The sequence below is a fragment of the Protopterus annectens genome, chromosome 7.part0 (genome assembly GCF_019279795.1).
Source record: "Protopterus annectens isolate FY-2018-M chromosome 7.part0, PAN1.0, whole genome shotgun sequence".
Taxonomy (NCBI): domain Eukaryota; kingdom Metazoa; phylum Chordata; order Ceratodontiformes; family Protopteridae; genus Protopterus; species Protopterus annectens.
Genome location: NC_056739.1, coordinates 414,008,895 through 414,030,044, shown reverse-complemented (window position 1 = coordinate 414,030,044; position 21,150 = coordinate 414,008,895). Strand labels below are relative to the sequence as shown.

The window sequence follows — 21,150 nt, the reverse complement described above, 5'->3', positions numbered from 1 at the left end:
CCACACGCTAACACCCCCCCTTCTCAGTGTCTTCAATAAACATAATGCACTGCAACTGCTTCCGCAGAAGTGAATGGATGACCACCATCTTTCGATGACATTCACTTTTTCCTCCAACAATGACATTTTTTGCTGTTGAGCAATTCCCTGAATTTCTCAGCTGCATAAGTTGGGAACCACTGGCATTTCTGGAGGACAACACATCTCTAATTTTCATTAACCCCCTCCCAGATTACTGCACTAGCATGCAACCCTGTCCATGAGACTGCCCTCCATACTAAGACACTTACTAACAGGAAACCTCAGACACAGGACAGTCAATAAATCAGAAAGGCTGACCATGAGGGGCAAAATGGTTGTGAAAATGGCTCCCCTTCATGGTAAGCCTTTCCTAATCTCAGACAATATGCTGAGGATGTTTTAAGTTATGTATTTGCTGTGTTGTCAAAAATCATGCAGAGCATTTCCACTCCTCTCTGACCCGTTTTCTCTGTCTTGTTCTCTTTCTTTCATCTAATACATAATTAATGGAAAGCAACTATGCACACTGGGGTGGGAATTTGATTCTGACACTTAGCATGACCATATTACATCTTTGGCATTATAGTATTGATCTGTCCAACAGTCAGTAATGAGGATATTTTCTGCTGTGCCTATAACATTCTACATGACATAAAATTCAACGTATAAATTAATCTTATAAACTGCAACTAAACCGTAGAGTAGGTCTGAAGCAAAACCTGAAGAAACGTATTGTACGGATGCACTGCAAAATGTCAAATACTTAAGCTGTTTACAACCAAAAATCCAGCATTTTGTTAAAGACTTCTAATAAATAACATGCATTAACAATATGCTTGACCAGCACAATTCAGCCTGCTGCTTTCTGCCGCAAAGACAATTTCTGTTTAAAATAATTATCCTTGTTTTTCACATCTAATGAATTAAAATACTGAAATGTATGCTATGCAACAAACACACTTGCAAAAATGCAGTTTGCAGGGTCAAAGGGTCAGAGTGTATGTATAGAGACAAATTGTCAGATAGTTACGCAAGTTACATAAGACACATTTATGTTCTTGAAGATAAGTCCAGAAATAATTAATAGTGGAATTAAGAATACTGAAAACACATTGATATCACTTCTGTTTATGAAATATGTATGTCTTTAAGCTTCTCTTTGAAGCGCTTCAGAGTTTTGATCTTTGAAGCACCTTCCACAGATCCACGTATCAGTAAAGTCTGCTTTTCTTATATAACTTTTGCCAAAAGTCTGGCATTTTCAAAGAGAAGAACAGCAGAATTTACTTAGTAGCTTGTTTTTTTCTGCCCTTTGTAAAAGAACTACATTGGAGGGTTAGATGCAGGAAAGCATGTATTTATTCATTTAGAAATTAAATCAGCTGTACACATTTGGAGAAAAATGATACAGATAAAAGGATCCTGATTTTATTTTGCTCTTATTAAACAACTTTTGTTTAATATCTTGAAATATACTTTTTTAAATGTCCTATATGATATGTCACATTCAGGACCATGGTGCATTACACCCAGTGACATCTTAAATGGAAGGCAGCTACCTAGAAGCGCAGGTACAGCAGAAAAATGTTGTGATAGATGAACAAAACTGACTACATCTAAAGTGGCTAGAACAAGAAAAATAAATTAATAAAGGATGGAAAGAATAACACACCTAGCTATTCGAAAAGTTTGTCACAGTGCTCACAACAGTAACCTTGTGCAACATGTACAAAATATGCTTACAGAGTCACAAAAATACCTTGCAATAAAATAGACAGAACCGTTCCTGAACAGTGAGGCTTGGTGAAATACAAGGCAATCACAAGCACTGAAGCTGTAAGAGGAGGCTGTTATTAAGCTGAAATGGCTATGGGCCAAGCAGAATCACAGTGCAAAAAGCTCCTGAAACAACAAACTGTACAATGAACAGAAAGTAACTGCAAATTTGCAGAATTACCAACAGACATTAGAGTGGAAACGCAAGCCCCACATGCAACAATAACATCCCACAGATGCACAAAACTGCTTGAAAAAAATGTAATATTGCAGTGGACAAAATGCACAGCAGGAACAAGTAGGACTGTAGAAATGTAACAACTAATACAGCAGTCTGTAAGCAGGTAGCACAATCAATCCAGCAAAGACAGTGAGTATGTAATCTCCAAGCAGTGGCTGCTAAACTCTGGCTACACACAGTCAGGAAGAAAGTTATCTGTACCATACCAGTGTTTATTCACATTAACGTTGCAATGAAGGTGCATGAGGTGTCAATATTAACAGAAACATATTGCCATTTACACAGACATTCAACACAGATATACACTTGTTGTAGAAAGCAATGCCCTAGAAAGGAGAGTTACCAAACGGAGGAGTAATAACTAGAACATGTCAGAAAGACATACTTATCACAGACACAAACATATATAAAAGGAGCAAACACGCACAATGATTTGGGATAACAAGAAAACAAGTATGATCCCAAAGAACACCAACAGATAAATGTGAAATGCTGCACTCACAAAAGGGCTGTGAGTATTTATTTGTATAAAGTACTTGTAGCAATTAAAGAAAGTGCAAAGGCCATCTATTGCTGCATCCTTAGCAGGAAAAAAAGACAAATGATCATTCTGTAAAGAATATATAATAGTGAAAAACTACCGGTCAGTATGTGATTTCAAAATACTGTCTGTACAACACACACATACAGGTATATGCACAAATGCATTTTCACACAGGATACATAAAAACACACAAGCGCATATTCACCCCCCACCACAAGTTCCAGAGAGGCAGCTGCATTGCTGATGTGTCACAATATTATGCCACAAGCAGCAGCAACAAGACTGGAGTTGTGAGCCTACATCACAGGAGACGAACTGAAGAAAACGCTCTTCAGAGGTGCAACACATACCTCTCAACTGTCCAGATTTTTTGCCTCATATTTTTGGTCTTTCTCATAAAATTTTGGTTTTCTGTCAAATTATTGGCAAATCATTGAAGATTGAAATCAGAAAATAATGACAGACATTTGAGCTTCAGAATAGATACCCTTCAGAAAATGTATGTTAATGCAAAATCTATTGTCCTATCACCTTCCTAGGTTTGTAAGAGGAATATTTAAAAAACTGTCCCTGTTTTTGGGCCTTTGTCCCCCCATTAAGTATGGCTTTATCCAGATTTCTTTCTCTATGAAGTTGAGAGTTATGGTGCAACGGCAACTGTCATCACCACTCACAGCACACAGTAATGATGATACAGATCAAAACACCATTTACCAGTCAGTTTTGCAAGAGCAACAGTTCCATCCAATGCTACCATGGTGTTGTATTTTATGTATGCAGGGTAGACACCACTAAGGAGCACCGCTGCTGACCAGTGAATGTAAAGTACACACAGTGGAGCAGGCAGTAATCCCAATCATCAGAGCTATTCGTTAAGTAAGGTGTAACTGTAGGCACAGCTGTATACTATACGTTCCCTTAGGATGATGGAACACTCCAAGATAATGCCTGAGGCATGCACCCTCATGGCACACCATACAAAGGCAGCATACAAGCTTCCTTTCACTATATTATATTGTTCTGACCTGGACTGGTATGTAACTGTACAGTCACTATGCACCTAAACAGATATGAGGTGTTGGCGATTAATGAAAGAAGGATTACATTCCCTACAATCCAGTACAATGTGTCTGTTTCATCTTAGAAAGATATTGTACTGCAGGACTCGGGACTGTGTTAGTAATATAGAACTGATAATCAAATAACAAGCTGTCACCAAAAGATACTATGGTGGTATTGTAAAAGGCCATCTGCTTGCATCTACATAGATAGTGTACAGCAGTGATCTGAAGATGCATTTCTATATGGACACACAGAAAGTACAACAGTGTGTAAGCATTGCCAAGAGATCTTTAAGAAGTGATAAATCATACCATTTGTGTTACATTCAGTTTACCTATGTCTTTATGTTTGTTAAAGTTTCATCAGCATGATTGTTAAAGTTTCATCAGCATGATTATATTCCCTTAGATGGCCTTAACTGGTCCTGTGTTGAAATTTCATAGAATTTTCATAGGTGTACATTTACATAGCCACTGTTGCTAGGAGCCTGCTTTTGTTCCTAGAATAGTTTTAGCCTGCAAATAGGGAACTATGATTGTGACAGACTACTGCCTTGAAGAAAAACTAAATATCATTATTACAATAAATAAAACAAGGTGATGTGAAACAGATCCAGTTGCATTATAAATAAATATGTACAAATTCAGAAGCATAACTGGGATGGAACAAAGGGGAAAGTTGCCCTGGGTGCAAGGTGTTAGGGGTTGTGATCATCAGATGTTGATGGCAAGGGGAGTGCAGTAGCTTACAGTGACAGTAAACATTTCTTGAAGGCCTACATTTGTATTACATATTGTCAGGCACAGCTGTACTATATACTTTACTTAGGTCAAAGTAACACTAGATCATCATTGTACCCTAAAAAGGGTGAGAGTTAAAGCATCCACTGTAGCACAGCCATGCCAAGACCCTTCTTACTACTGGTACATTCAATTTGCAGTATTTGGTGTGGACCATAGTTCATGTGGCAGCTTCTAAAATATTTTCCTTAGAAACATTTTTGAAATACATTGCTGATGTAGCTGGTGTCCTTGTAGAATGTACTCTGACTGCGTCTTGTAAACGTTTATTATGTTTTTCATAACAAAATGCAATGTGATAATCTAATCATTTAGAGCAAGTATGCCTTTTCACTGGCAGGCTGCCTTATCCATAATGGTCAGCAGGTGCTTAGGAAAGGCTAATCTACAGCTGCACAAGAGTGGCTGTACAGCAAAGACCACATGTGTAGCCATTGCTCCAGTGGAATGAGGCCTAGGAGCTGCAGAAGAGGCTTTCCATATTTTTAGTACCTGAAATCAGTTCAATTTGTTAGGCTTTTGGAAAGGATATGCTGCCCTGTTTTGACTTAACTAAAATGACAAATGATTCTTGCAGAAAGAATTGGTTCTGTTCAAGCAACATCCAAGCTGTGTACATTCATACAATGAAGAAAGTCAGTATGGAGTATTTAAGGGGAAAAATTAAGCACATAAATAGAGTAATTTAATGGTATTTTTTTGTGGCAGCCATATGGATGAAGGATGGGTTATTCAAAATACCACCCATTATTTGTGGAAAATTAAAGGAATTTGACAGAAAGAGATTATAACTCAGAAATTCTCTTAGGTGAAATAATGGCTGCTAATAAAAAGGTCTTCCATGTCAACAGTTAGTATAAGTAGAGGCTATGGGTTCAACTGTCAAAACACTTAGCTTCACAGTCTTGAAAATATTTCAAGGTGGGACAGCATCCCTAATGTGTGGCCTGAGAAGAAAACTGCTTCACAAAGCGGCTTTATTAAACCTTCAGGGAAGCAAGAAAAACAGTCTGAACTTAATGAAAGTTGAAAATAGCTGCAAAATGAACTTTCAAAGAGGAAACCATTAATCTTGTTATGGTTCAGAAAGATAAAAATGATCAAGGGTATGAAAGGGAAATGGAAGCCAAAATGGGTCTTCACCATTACTTGTTGCAGAAAAAAAGAAATTTATCAATTTGACAAAGACAGTTTTTAGGATATATGACTTTAGAGGGGAATTAATGAATGAAGCCACTCACCTGGGAAAACAAAATCTCTCTGCCTGTCACCTGAGCAGGAGACACAATGTTGACAACCTCATTTACTTGATGGCCTGGGTGCAGTTTGCCTGAATGATGAGACAACATCTTCTTGAAGGAGTGTAGTTGGATGGGTTTATGAAGAAGATAATGCAGAAGAGAGAACCAGCAGGAATATCATGATAAAAAAAGCAGCTACAGCAATTATCTTGGTCTTGAAAAGCTCAGCTTTTTGAAAGATCTTGTCATAGGAAACAACTGAAAGCATAATGGAGTCCATTTGGTCACTGGTTTGCTAGGCAGCCTTCAGCTTGATCTCCCACAGGAGAAATCAGGGAGAAAAAAAGGTTAGGACAGCTGATGTTGGTTGGAGGGGCAAAGAGATCACATACTGAAGTACCAGAAAGGTTCCATTTGTAATACACCACTAGAACATTAGAACGCAATGGCTGAGTATGTGTGCAAGAGAACTGGTCTACCCTGGAATCTGCATTGCCACTAGAAATCAATGGGAGTTTATGGCCCACCTACCTCTCAAATTAATTGGGGAGAAATCTCAACAGAATCAGGGACACATCCAGAAATAAACAGGGACAATGTTAAAATATTAGCACAATTAACTTGAGACTGAGAGAATGAGAATGTGAATTAATGAATATTATACAATGACCCCCCCATTAATATTCCAAAACGTGCACACTGATTGGTCAGCATGCACGTTGTTAATCAGAGTTACAGTAATGGAAAAAGGCCCAGTCGCCCAGACTTTTTCCATTAGTATAACTCTTTTTTTTTTTTTACAGCAACGGAGAACGCAAGATCTCCATTGCTTTTTACAACCTGTCTCGCTATGTTAAACGAGTTTAACATAGCAAGACACTTTAAAAAGCAACAGAGATCTTGCTTTCTCTGTTGCTTTTTTCAAAACTGTCTCGCTATGTTAAATGGGTTTAACCTAGCGAGACAGCTTTAAAAAAAGCAACGGAGATGCTCCATTGCTTTTTTTAAAGCCGTCTCGCTATGTTAAACTCGTTTAACATAGCAAGACAGGTTGTAAAAAGCAATGGAGATCTTGCTTTCTCCATTGCTTTTGCCCACAGCTTTGATCTACTGCGTAAGTATATGCATGCGCAGTACATCAGAACTGCCACAGAATACCAGACAGCTGAGGAAGGGCAGCAAGGAGGCATTATACAATGCCATTATTTAAGAAAAGTAATTCTTTTTTTTCTTAAATAATGTCATTGTATAATAGCAATAACCCAATTCTGGGTGTGGGTAATGCTGGATTTACCCACGGCTGGCTTTGTTTGGCCACTCAGGCTTTGCCTTTGTGACCAGACCACACCAACCGTGAGTAACACCAGCATTACCCACACCCAGGCGTGGGTTATTGCTATAAGGAAGTATATTAACATACATTTTCTGAAGTAAAAGAAGCCTGCAACTCTAATTATTGTCAAAGTGTAATTCATCCATTTTTCTTCAAAAGACACCAAGTTTAAGAGAGATTAAGATGATCTAAGCTAAACTTTGAGTCAAAATCAGGGATGTCCCTGAAAATCAGGGATAGTTTAGAGCTAATAGCCTAAATGGCTTATGGTGAGTTGTAATGCAACTCCCTGCTTGCTGATGTTGTCAACCACAGCCATGTTTCCCAAAAGTATGAAGAGGAAAAAACAGGATAAACAGAATAACTCCCTTCATTTCCAGAACATAAATATACAAATGAAACTCTTGAAGTGTTCAGGTATCCTGGACTGTCTGCAGTTTTTAATGCCTCACCCTAGGGCAGCCACAACCATAGTTGTAGCCTGAACAGTCTGTAGATGGGATGGTTTCCCTATCTGAAAGTTGGCTTGATCAGAGCACCAGGCCAGGAGGGATGGGCAGGAATTTGAAAGCCATACTGGATGATAAAAAGAGCTTGAATGTTGAGACCTTTTTGTCTACTGAATGAATGTCAAATGGAATCTGGAATGAGGAATCATCACAACTGAAGCGGCTAAGATGGCTATGAGGAACAGAGCCTTATTAGGTTTACCCAGTTTTTTTTTTGTTGTATCTTTCCTCTCTCTGCTCCCACTACCTGCTGGTCATCTATACCCTCTTTCAGCCAACTGAGATCATTCATTCCACATCATGGGGGGGAGGGGGTTGCTGAAAGGGACATCATATAGGCAGCTGTTAGGCTGATTCAAATTTTTTTTTATGTTACCCTACCGCTTCTTGCACACATATGGCAAGGCCACCGACAGAAGATGCTGCAATAGGTGGACCATATTGGATAGGCTTCTCAGCAAGAAACCTCATCTTCTGCCATAAGGCACTGTGGGCAGTCCTCTCCAGTCGCCATCAGGAATAACCATAACTGCATGTGCACTCCCCTCCCTGAAAGATGCAAGTGGACTTTCCCCATTCACCCGGACCAAAACACTAAAGGTGGAGGCGTGTCCATATTCATTAAGGATATCCACACCTCCAAGCTAGTTGCTCAGCATAATGCATCCGAGATTATCCAAGTTCAACTAACTCTGGGCAAAACCGCAATCCAGATTATAGCTTGCTACAGACCCCCCACCATTCCCCAGGATTCCCACTCCTCTTTTCTTGATACACTGGAAAATATTAAGGTACAACCCAACACTCTAATAATGGGTGATTTCAACTACCCTACCATTAACTGGGAAAACTACTTATGTACCAACTTCTTTGCTCAATGTTTTCTGGAAATCATCAAGTCCAACGCTTTGGATCAACTTATCCACACCCCCACCAGAGGCAGCAATATCCTAGACCTGGTCATCACCAACACGGGTGACCGGTGTTCCACACCACAGGTCAGTTCCTCGTTGGTCAGATCCGACCACAAGCTAATCACCCTAGACATCCACATCCCGCTCCCACCCCCATTAGGAAAACAACCGTAAAAAATTTCTCCAAAGCCAACTTCACGCTTCTTAAGACAGAAGTGTCAAACTTCATGACACCCATGCAGATGGACAATAGAGGTACGACTGCTGAATCCTACACAAATGCACTTTATAAGCACTTATGCAAGTGCATGGATCATGCTATCCCTAACAGAACCAAGATGCTATCCTCCAAAAAAGGAAGCCATTCTGGTGGTCTTCTGCCATAAACAAACTCTACAACAGAAGAAAGAAACTGTTGCATAAAAGAGTAAAATCCCATGATTGGAGGAACTCCCTGGTCAGCCTCAGTAAGAAGCTGAGATCTCTCATAAAATCCTCCAAAGCTAGTTATGAAAACAAAATTGCCACTGATTCCAAAGACAACCACAAAGCATTCTATAGCTATGTTAAAAATCTCAATGGCAACACTCAGATCTGCTCTGAGTTACAGCACAATGACACTAAATATACAGAACCAACTGATATTGCCAACATCCAGGCAGATAGGTTCAGTGCTAACTTTACCCCTTTCTCACCCCTAAAGGGCCCATCCCCCTCTCACCCCTAAAGGGCCCATCTTTATACCGGAAGAATGCAAGGTTCCTGTAATCACAGCTGCATAGGTAAAAACTTCACTCTCCAAAGCCAAGAACACAGCATCCATGGGACCTGACAACATCCCAGGCTGCCTTCTACATGAACTACAGAATGAACTGGCACCCCACCTAAGTACCATGTTCAATCATAGCCTCACCTCAGGCTTTGTGCCCATTGAATAGCGCACCATGACAGTTATCCCACTCCACAAAGGGGAGGGGGGCCACAACAGACCCCAGGAACTACCGCCCCATTAGCCTGACGAGCCTTGTCTGCAACGCCATGGAACGTATCATCATGGAACTCATAAACACAGACATTGGAGATCTCCAAACCCTGGACCCCACACAGTTTGGGTTTGTAAAAGGCAGATCATGTCTCCTAAACCTGATAGACTTCTTTGAAGTAGTCACTAAGGCCATGGATGAGGGTAAGGTGGTTCACACAGCCTATCTAGATCTCGCCAAGGCATTCAACACCATCCCCCACTCTGGAATTATAGATAAACTCACTAAACTAGGTATAAATCCCTATGTCACAAGATGGGTTGCCAACTGGCTTACTGAAAGAACCCACACTGTGAAAGTAGCAGACTCCAAATCAGACTTCAGACCAGTGACAAGTGGAGTACCACAGGGTTCAGTCCTGGGTCCTCTCCTGTTTGGTATCTACTTCTCTGAAGTACAGGCTAACACAGAAGGTCTTTGGCTAACTAAATTTGCAGATGACTGCAAACTAGGAGCCATAATTGAAACTCCTAATGATGTGGACATCCTACAAAAGGGCCTCACTGAGTCAGATGCCTGGTGTCAAAGACATGGTCTCAAACTCAATGCCAAAAAGTGCATTGTCATCCCCTTTGGTAAAAATTCTGTACCCATGAACTACCACATATGCGGTAGTCTACTTAACACCGAAAGTGTGATAAGAGACCTTGGGACACAGGTGGACAGTAGTCTCTCCTTTGATAATCACATTGCCAAAGTGGTCAGGAAATCCTTCTACGTGGCACACCTCATCACAAAAGGTTTCTCATCCAGAAAAAAAGAGGTCATTGTTCCCTCTACTCATCACTCATTAGACCCATTATAGAGTACAACGCCCCTTTTGGTATGTACCTCACAAGACATCTACAACAACTGGAAAGGCCACAAAAATACCTCACAAAGAAGATTACTGGCCTCAAACAGATGCCTTACGCAGACCGTCTCAAAAAACTCCAGCTTTACTCCGTTGCATATCGCCTACTCAGAGGCGATCTCTGCCTAACATACAAAGCCATGTCAAACCCAGAGCTGTTGGACATGCTCCACTTAAAGAAATCCCAATCCCTCCGAGCTACACGCTCTAGGGACCTAAACCTTGTCACCACAATAAACAGAACATGCTGGCAGGATAGATTCCTGTCCCATAGACTTCCTATACTCTGGAACAGACTACCTATCTATGTCAAACCGAGCTCCTCATTAGCACTCTTCAAGAAAAATCTTGATGATTGGATGGGTAATAGGAAATTCACCCTGAGGATCACTTCTGTGGTTCTGCTTGACAGGGGCACAGGAAAATAATTTTCTTGGGTGGCGAAAGCCAGGGTATATTTTTGGCTAGGCTTGTATAGGCCCTATGGCCAATAGCCTAATACCTACCTATGAACCTATGAACCTATGAGGCAATTCTCCAAGATCTATATGTAGCAGAGATATGGCAAACATTGTTTTTCTTGTTTTAAGAATGTTCCCCTTTTTCTCTGAGTTGGAGGGACCTGATAGTGAGAATCTATACGTAAAGGGGGGGGTGTGTGGAGGGTATATGAGGATTGCCCCCCCCCCCCAGCAAAAACACATTCTAAATTCACATCCTACTTGAATATATATGTTTGGGACTCCTGTATTTAATGCAATAGTTTTAGTGCAGAAATCTGTGAGCTGCCATGATCTGAGCATGCATTTCTGTTTAAAATAGTAGAACTGCCCTAAAACAGGTCTCTGTTGTAAATTACCAAACCAAACCAGATGTGTGGAAGTACATTGAACCATCCCCTTGTCAAGGGTATAGAATGCTGTTCAGACATGCAGCCTCTGAAGGTGAATGCTTGAACTATGTAAATCTGAGCCGTCTTGAGGCTGTCACACCAAGGAAAGAGAACAGTTTGAGCATGTTATCTCCTTCCTGAACCAGATCATCTTGAAATGGTGCAGCAAGCAGCCATTCAACATATAAGGGAAAACTTTGATGCTTGTATTATTTGATGGGCTGCAACTGTTTGCTTTAGTTGCTGAGTGCTGGAGGATGTGCAGAGATCCAAGGGATCAGCCCAGAATTAGTAATGAATGGCTCTCACCTGAAAGTATAGCACTCTCCTTGACTGTACTGATGTGGATGTAGGCATCTTGGAGGTCCAAAGCTCATATTCAGTCTCCATCTGACATGCAAGGAAGGATGAACTTCACAGTGATATTCTGAAAGGTTTCTTTGCAGGTAAAGACATTTAGACCACTGGTGTCTAGAATAGGTCTGGGATTTTTACTATTTTTGGCACTACAATGACTTGGAATCATAAGTTTTTCTGGTCTAAAGGAACCTCTTGGAAGGCATTTTTGCTGATGAGCTTTAACACTTCTTTTTTTACTTGATTTTAATGAGATGGGCCATGTGGCAAGAGTAGTAATAAAAACTGAAAAAGAGGAAGCAAAAGGCATTTTGTAACCTCTGGATATTATATAACTTATCCACTTTCCCTTTGAGATGTTTCTCCATGCCTGCAGGTGTAGCAAGAAGCACCTCCTGATTGTCTCCAGAGTTGAAGAGTCATACAGTGCATCTGGACTGCTGCAATCTGCCCTGTTTCTGATTTATCTTGCCTTGTGAGCACTGGAGATCTTACATCTGGGTCTTCTACCTTGATGGAAACCATATTCAAGGGTTTGCTGCAAATCTCCCTCATCTTGTTGCCCTTGCAGTGGACTATGTTAAAACCACATCTGGCGATGAACACTTTGCATCCAAGCAAAGGTATGCCATGTAGAATGAAATTTTACAGCACACTATTGAGAGTCTGTCATTCCTCCTTCATGTTCTTAAGTTGCTCAGACTCTTCCTCTGATTAAGAAGGTTGCATCAAACAGAGTATCCAAGACAGTCAGCCTGGTATTACACAAACTTCAGCCAGGAATGCCTATGTATAGTAGTGCTGGATGCTGCCAAATGTAGTAGCCTCTTCCACTAGATTGTAAGTCACACTGACCATGAGAATGCCAAGGTTAGAGGAAGCAATAATGTTGTTGTTGTCTTTCGGCTCTCCCGGTTAGGGGTCGCCACAGCGGAACTCTGGTCTGCTAATGATTGACAGTAGATTTTCACGAACGCCGAGGTGCCAGCTCGATGTCCAACCTTCAATGAAGGCGCACCCATTTACGCATGCCTTTCGAATGCCCACCCAACCGTGGGGAGGACATGCAGACTCCACACAGAAGGCACTCCCTGCACTCCAGCCGAGAATCGAATGGGAGAACCTCTTGCTGTGAGGCAACAACGCAACCGCTGCACCACCGCAGAACTAGAGGAAGTGATAATCTAAATTTTGTCCTTCACTGCACCATCTACCAACTCTTCTGCCATACACTATATTTCATCAGCTATAAATCTTTATGTGGGTCATACAATTAATTCCCATAAAGATAAGGTGTTGGATGCAACAAATACACTTTCCAAGGCTGTCCACAACTCTAGATTGATTGTCAAGGGAATGGACAACAGGGCTGTGGGGGTGAGAGCCAGATAAAAGGGCAACTGCAGATACAGTAATGTGTGGCTGGGAATTGCTGCCTAAACCACACATTCCATTAGAGAGCAGAAAATCTGGTTTGCTTTGTTCGAGACAGGGAATGCTGTTCAGGTTTTCCTCATGCTTTCTTTGTGGAATTAAGAATTATTCCTGTCAAGGGTGGATCACCTAGGAAGATTGTGGATAATGTGGCAAATTTGTTGGAATGTCTGTTAAGGAAAAGACATGAGGTCAAAGAAGCAGTACCACTCTCATGCATCATTTGCAGGAAATCTGGAAGGAGAGGGGGAACTTGACCTACCATCATTACCAAAGTCCTCCATGGGGGGCAAACCTGGATTCAAATATTTAGTTTTAGCTAAAGATTCTTTGGGCTTATTTTCTTGTGGCTCTGTATGAAGAATTCAGAATCCTTTTAATGGGGGAGAAATACAGAATCTTGGAAGGTTCTGGGCTGGGAGAACAGTAAAGACTGGTGGGTATACCTCTCAAACTCTTAGTACAAGAAATCTGGACAAAGCCAAAAATAATTATGGGGGAAAAGCCCAAAAACAGGGACAGATTTTAAATATTGCCCGTAATTATTTATTTTATTTATTTTACATTTGTTAACCAGGATAGTCCAACTGGATACATGTCCATTTTCAGTGGAGTATAAACTTATAAAGTTGTTAGAATAACATGCTTTGCATTTCTATATATTTTCTGAAGGATATGAAGTCTGAAACTCAACTGTCTGTCATTATTTAGTGATTTAGGTCCTCAGTGATTTGCCAGAAAACCACAATTTTTTTAAAGAACAGACCAAAAATGTGAAGCAAAAATTTGGTCAGTCTACAAAAATCAGGAAAGTTAAGAGGTATGCTGCTGCGTCTACCATAGTGAAGGCTGCACATGCACAGTTCGCTAACTGGCCTAAAGGCATGTAAGATGTCATCTATTGATGAGACTGGGAGTGAGCAGGTGCCAGTGCTGGCAATACTGATGCCAGAGCCACAGTGGGGAAACTGAGTACATTAGTGCCCATGGATCTGATGGCACTAGATAGTCAGAGACCAATGTCAAAAAGATGTCAGAACAGATGGTGTCAAGAAAGTAGGTGCTGTAACAGAATAAACATGCACAAACTTGGATGATTCTCGATAGTACAATGCCAGGAAAAAAAAATATGGCAATACAAGGAGGGGATGTCAATCCAAGAAGAATTGGAGATAGTTGAATGCATACTGGCTTTTCTATAAGATTTTTTTCTCAGATGACAGCAGCAACAAACACAGTCAAAATTTTCAAATGTTTAATTAAATTAATGAGGCCCATTAAAAGTAGTATATACTAACTACAGTATCTGTGGTAGCTAACGTGCATTTTTGTTGCAGCTTTGAGACATATTCAAGTCTTTTCTGGTGTTGCATTTTACATTAGACCTGTGGTTCATCTTTATATCAGGAATCATGAAAACTATAAGGATGCCAACTTTAACAGAATTGCAAAAAAAAAAAATCCATATCACATATCCCAGCATATCTAAATATTCTAATTCTCACACAGCATAACCTTGGGGATAAGGAGAAACTTCTTTACCCGCACAGCTCCCCAAACTTGCTAAAATTGTTATTTTTTAGGGTAAACAAAAAGGTAGATTGCAATGTACTAACTACTTACATTTCACACATTCGGATTGTAACACTCAAGTGTATCCACATTATGATACCTCTGTTTTTTATTCCATTGCATTTTTTTTAGTAACTGGAGCTGGCCATTTAAACATCAGACTACACCTTTGTAAGTTACAATATGGTGCCTCGTATAAGTAATTTGAGTTGATATTGCATAATGAAGTAATTGTTTTTAACCAGTTAATTTTATGTGTAGAAAAAAAATTGTATATATTTGATGTAAAGAAGTAGATAGATAATTGAGTAAGACTCGAGATGCCACCTTTTCAAATGCTCATAGGGACACTTTTATGGAAATCTGAAATTTTACAGGACAAACCTTACCCAAAACCAAAGGACTACACATCAAAAGCTCACTCTTGGAAAATGTGTTGTTTCTGCTGTTTTATATAATATTAAAGTGCTTCATAGACTCATAGACAACATAATAATTTTATGCAACTATTATAGGAAAATTAAGAATGATCTTTTGTCCTTTAATCTTAGGACATTTGTCACTTTTCCACTAGTCCATCATTTAATCCTTTGCAGGATATCACCTTATAGTTTAGGCTACTGCAACACTAATCCATTTAGAACACAGATGGATGTCACTGTTCACTTAACTGTAATGAGGTGGATTGTGTGAGCTCCTACTGCACTTTGGGGGGAGGGAGTGTCCTTTTCTCCACTGTGCTGCAATGATGGAGTTAGTTCATATAATTTAGGGATATGGAGGCAAAGAACCCCCCCCCCCCCCCGGGATGGAGGGGCGACTTGACTGAGCTGCATTTTCTATCTTTTTTTATATTTTTCAGAAAAGCATAAATCAAAATTGGGTAAGTCAAACGAATGTAGGTAACCTCCCGAACACACACACATAGGGAAACTCAGGCAATATAAACTAACCAATCAAAACACAATTCATTGTATCTACAAGCAACAGCAATCATTGTAAAAGGAATGGTAGTCAGCTATCCTACATCTAATTACAACATATAAACTAAAGATCAGTCAGTTAACACTCACCACATATTACGTATTCCTGAGTTGAACCCTGAAACACCCATACATTATGCCTGACATCTCTACATTGTATTCTACAGCAAGGCTTACTTTACAATGAGATGTGTAATTGTCTAGTCTGGAGACATGCCAGTGAGCACATATATTACATTTATATTTATATGGTTTGTGTGTGTGTGTGTGTGTGTGTGTGTGTGTGTGTGTGTGTGTGTGTGTGTGTGTGTGTGTGTGTGTGTATATATATATATATATATATATATATATATATATATATATATATGTACAAATATATATCTATATATATTTAGGTTTAATTCAGGTTTAATTCAATGGCTCAAACCATCAAAAGTTCTAGCACTTGAAATATCAGCTAAAGAGTTTGAAAATTAACTTTTTGAACATTGCTAAGACACAGGGGGACCAGAAATTTACCCTTTCCCCACTGTAATGTGACCTTGGAGATGAATAATTTACCATTTCAATTTATACCTTTTTAGCGAGGAGCTCTTGCATCAAAAGAGCTGGTGGAGTAGCCATGTTTGTGGCTGATACCATATTCTGCAAACTTGATGTATAACAATGTCACAGCACTCCAGAAAGAGAAGCATTTCTGGTATCAGTTTATACGGGCTGTACAAACTTCTGAATACTGGGTTATTCGTACGGTGGATAAATCAGATTCTTGTATCAGAAATAGTATATAATGGTGCAGTAAGAACTGTGTGTATGTCTGAAAAAGTCCTCATAAACACTGCATTTAATAACAAGATGCCTCAAACCAGCTTTGTTAATAGGAAGTAAGGAGGCATAGCTCATAGGAAGTAAGGAAGCATAGTAAAGCATAAGCACCATACACAACCAACATCCAGTAAACATAAGCACCAAACACAAACAATCCACACTAAACTGAATAAATCCAAGTAAAAGCACATACACTTACACTTACTAGAAGACAAGAGCTATCGAACCCAAGGCAGAAAATACTCTGACCCCGTGAGATCCCAAAAGCCAGAGACTGTCCTGACTGCTGCCTTGCAGTCCTGCGCTGTCCTGACTGCTGCTGCTGCAGTCGCACTTACCCGGTCTCCTAGGCGTAATTGTGCACCTATCGGTGCACTTTAAAGTTGTATGGGGACGCCGGACCGACAGGTAGGACGACTGTAGTAGTTGTTGGGACTAAGTCATCTTGTGTTTGAAATAATTTTTTAAATTTTTTTTTATTTTCTTTCTATTTTTTATTTTGAGCAGCCCAGTCCACGCCCGGCCTCACTAGCTACAGTATACAGTATTGTGTTTAATAAGATTTTTTTTTTGTTTGGAAGTGTTTTTAACGTGTTTTCTATGCAAAGAAAAGTAAAACAAATACTAGACTGAGGCAAACATTTAACTAAGTGCCATTCAATAAGACCCATATATATGTGTTTCAACTTACATACAAATTTGACTTAAGGACAGACTAAAAACAGATCTCCTCCTTAACCCGGGGACTGCCTGTACCTTTATCAAGTTTCATATAAACCCCCTTCTGTTTATCCTAGGAAGGGAAAGCACTGCTGCTACTGGTTCACATGGATTCCCTCAAATTTATAAATATTGTGGTGCTCCTATATTTAACATTGATAAAGCAATACAATCTGCTACTAGAAACATTACTGTGTTTCAATAAAACTGCAGTTGTTAGGTTCTACTGACTGAAGTACATAATGGCAACAAAGGTTATATAGTGAAATCTAACTGTAGATTGTTTAGCTGTAGGTCTCACTCAAATTATTATTGAACTAATAAGGACAGTCAACTAAACTATCATTCAAAATATATTGGACTGGACGCTAACAAAATGTCTTGAACACAATAGTGTATCAGGTACACCTTCTGTCTATCTTCCAAAGTATAAAATAAAAAAGGTGCTGTGGCTTGAGAGTAAAAACACCTACAAATCACAAATGGTAGGTAAGCACTTTTGAGGTTGCCATCTTCTTCAGACCTTAATAAAACATATGTTCTAAAAGTTTAAATACTAGCAGCAAACAATAAAAACAGACATTGACTAATGAGGCAAACCTCTTTTCTTCAAAAGAGGTTTTAAAGAGACAGCACTATTCAGGCCAGGTGGAACATATGCTTTAAAACCAACAATCCATCTTGGCTCAATATACTCTGTCTTATTACATAAATCTCCCTCTCTTTGGCTCTCATTAATCTTCTGTAAAACCAAAAACTTAAAATTATGATCCATACCACACTCAGATACATGTTTGGCCAGTGCATTAGTCAACTTGTTGTTACTTATGTCATTCAGATGCTCCATTACTTCTCTCCTTTAGCATACGATTAGTCTTACCTATATAAAAACTACTACACAAGTTGCACTTAGCCATATATACTATATTCTTGGTGCAACAGTCTGCATAAAAAGAAAACTCTATGGGCTTAGAAGACAGTGGGTGCATAATCATACAAGTAGACCAGGTATTACAACAAGCTTTACAAGCCCTACAAGCATATGTGCCCTTGCGTTGTGAAGTAAACTGTTCATATGTTTTGTTGTGTTTATAGCAAAAATGTTGCTTCAAATTCCTGCTATTCCTGAAACTGAAATTGGGGACAGGTTCTATAACCCTACTAATTTCTGGATCTATTAATAAGATGGGCCAGTTCCTTTTCACAATCTCACAAATTTTGTCAACATCCCCAGTGAAAGTTAAACATAACCTATTCACCACTCCAGTGCCTACTCCTCCATCATTCTGTATGATCATAGAGGACCCATCAGATAATAAGGGTTTTGTTTAATTGCTATCTAATGTGCTCACTTCCTTTATTGCTTTATCTATTTCCTTGGTTTTATAGCCCCTATTCATAAGATCTGTACCCAATCCATAAAGTGCCTCTTGTAGACTTTCCACATCAGTGTGCAATCTCATACATCGAAGTACCTGATTCTTTACAACGTTTTTGGTAATATGCCTGGGGTGCATACTCGAGCGATGAAGAATTATTTCTCCTGCAAGGTTTTCTATATAACCGAGTTGATATATTACCAAGCATATTCTTGCTCACACTTATGTCTAAGAAATCAGTCTTTACTTGATAATAATGTAGAGAAAATGACAAGCAGGAAGTGGTATTCCCTAAGAACTGCACAAAACTCTCAAGCTCTACCTCATTGCCATGCCAAATAAAAAAGATGTCATCCACAAAACGTTTATAAAAAGTGGCATATTGTTTAAACATTTCACTGCAGAAGACTAACTCTTTTTCCCAACTGACAAGCACAATATTAGCGTATGTGTTTGCACACGCTGTGCCCATGGCAACTCCTACTGTCTGTAGAAAGTATTCATGCTCAAAAAGAAAAATGTTATTCTCTAAAATCAAGTCTAGGAGGGCACAAATCATATTGACCTTAGTCGTAGAAAACCTACTTTCTTTTGCTATAATCCGTCTCACATTTTCAATTCCCTCATCATTAGGGATGACAGTAAACAAGGAGCTCACGTCCAGAGTAACAAAAACACATTTTGGATCTCAATATCACCCCTAGAACTAGCCCATACATAAGGTTGTTCCAGAAATTGCTTACTATCCCTTGGCACATTATCTACAGTATCTAAAATGCTTCTAAATTGTTTTTCCAAATATATGGACATGGGCTCTGTGAGCCACCCCCTTCCAAGTACAATAGGATGGAGAGGGGTGTTCAATGGATCTTTGCGAACTTTAGGCAGGCCATATATAACCAGTATGGTGGGATGTTGAACAGAAAAATATGTATATAAAGAATAATCAATTTAATCAGTCATTAATAGATCATATACATATAAATTCAGTTTATCCATAATGCCATTAACCTGATATTTCTGCAGTATAACATAGACAGTACTGTCATAGAGCATCTCACACATTTTACTAAAACAATCCTTAGTATCAAAAATGACTATCCCACTACCTTTGTCAGCTGGCCTAATAACCAAATGCTCAGCCCTAGTCAATATACTTAGTGCTTCACTTTCCTTAGCTGTTAGATTATAGAAACCAGCTCTTGATTTTTCATTAAATGATTTCCTTAGATCATCTTCACACATCTTAATAAATGCCTCCATTGCAGGAGAATTATTTGGTACATAACAGCTTGGCTTCTTAAAGCCACGTGTCTTAAGCATAATATTTCTAGCAAACATGTTTAATTCCAGAATCGTATCTACTAGATTTAACTAGCTAGCAGGAATAAATGATAGACCCTTATTTAAAACAGTAATTTGTTCCTTGGTAATTCTACAGAAGACAGATTAAAAACTAAATTATTCACTTCTGATTGTATGTGATCGGACCCTTGATGTGAGCCGAGGAGTTGGATTGTAATCTTCCCCTTCTTATACAGCTTCGAGACCTCCCCATCCATTTGTCTTGCCTTATAGGAAGAGCTTTCTCCAAAAAAACAGCCGATTGGCATCACTTTTTAGACCTTGTTCAGTTGTTGTGCAAATACCACTACTGCTATTACTCCTTATTAGACCTTTAGGTCTAACTACAAGCTCATTATTTATTGCAGTCAAACTACTGCCTATATCACAGTCTGTTACAGGGGAATCAATTTCTACATTTGCAATACTGTTATTCCCAATAGGCATATCTAATAAACAAGTAGCACTGAAATCATTATCAACAGAAGAGTTACCACTCATAACAGCTTTATCAACAATATCTATATCACTAGCAGCATTTTCAGTACTTACATTAACCATGAGTCCAGTATGATTGTCAGAAAATACATCAAGCCGCTGTTTACATTTTACCAGTTCTAACGGCTCACAAATTAAATGCTGTCCCTTGGAGTTCAATACAGCAGAAAAGTCATTATTTGCATCCTGTTTACTCAATAATATGGTCACTGAAAGTGTTCTGTCAGAATTGCGGCTTGTATTGTAATTTAATTCAACAGTATCATTACTAGGAGCAGCGTTTCTAAAGGAATGCTGCGTACTGGTATGTCCGTTGCCTCCACTGACAGAATTACTCACTTCAGTCTGCTGCTCCGCCGCTGAAGTTGTTATGTCAGAATTGCAGCTTGCATTGTAGTTTAGTTCAACAATATCATTGCTAGGAGCAGCGTTTCTAAAGGAACGCCGCATATTGGTGTATCCGTTGCCTCCATTGACAGAGTTACTCATTTCAGTCTGTTGCTCCGCCCCTGAGGAGCTGCCTGACAACCCAATTGGTCGAGCAGTTCTGGGCCAGGAAAAGACATTGCCATCATGAAAATCGGTAAAGTCTCTCCGAAGTTTCTTTATTTTCTCTTTTTCAAGTTTCCTTTCATACAAGGAAATATTGAGCAACAAATCATCCATGAGCTGATTGTATACTTCACCTTTAAAAGAGCCAGTGAGATGGAACATTAGATCATTGATTTCCCTTGCTAGGCACTCTTCTTCTGAATGGAAAAAATCATTAATTAGAAGCATATATAGTCCATGCTCAATTGCAAATT

General features: G+C 39.3%; 1 long non-coding RNA gene across 1 annotated transcript in view; it reads right to left on the bottom strand.

The window, feature by feature from the left end:
* Positions 1 to 20,792, bottom strand: part of LOC122806502 — a 41,540-nt gene extending 20,748 nt beyond the window's left edge. The window contains exon 1 of the long non-coding RNA XR_006365515.1: positions 20,399 to 20,792. This is a non-coding gene — a long non-coding RNA (uncharacterized LOC122806502). The remainder of the gene's footprint in view (positions 1 to 20,398) is intronic.
* Positions 20,793 to 21,150: the final 358 nt, after the last annotated feature.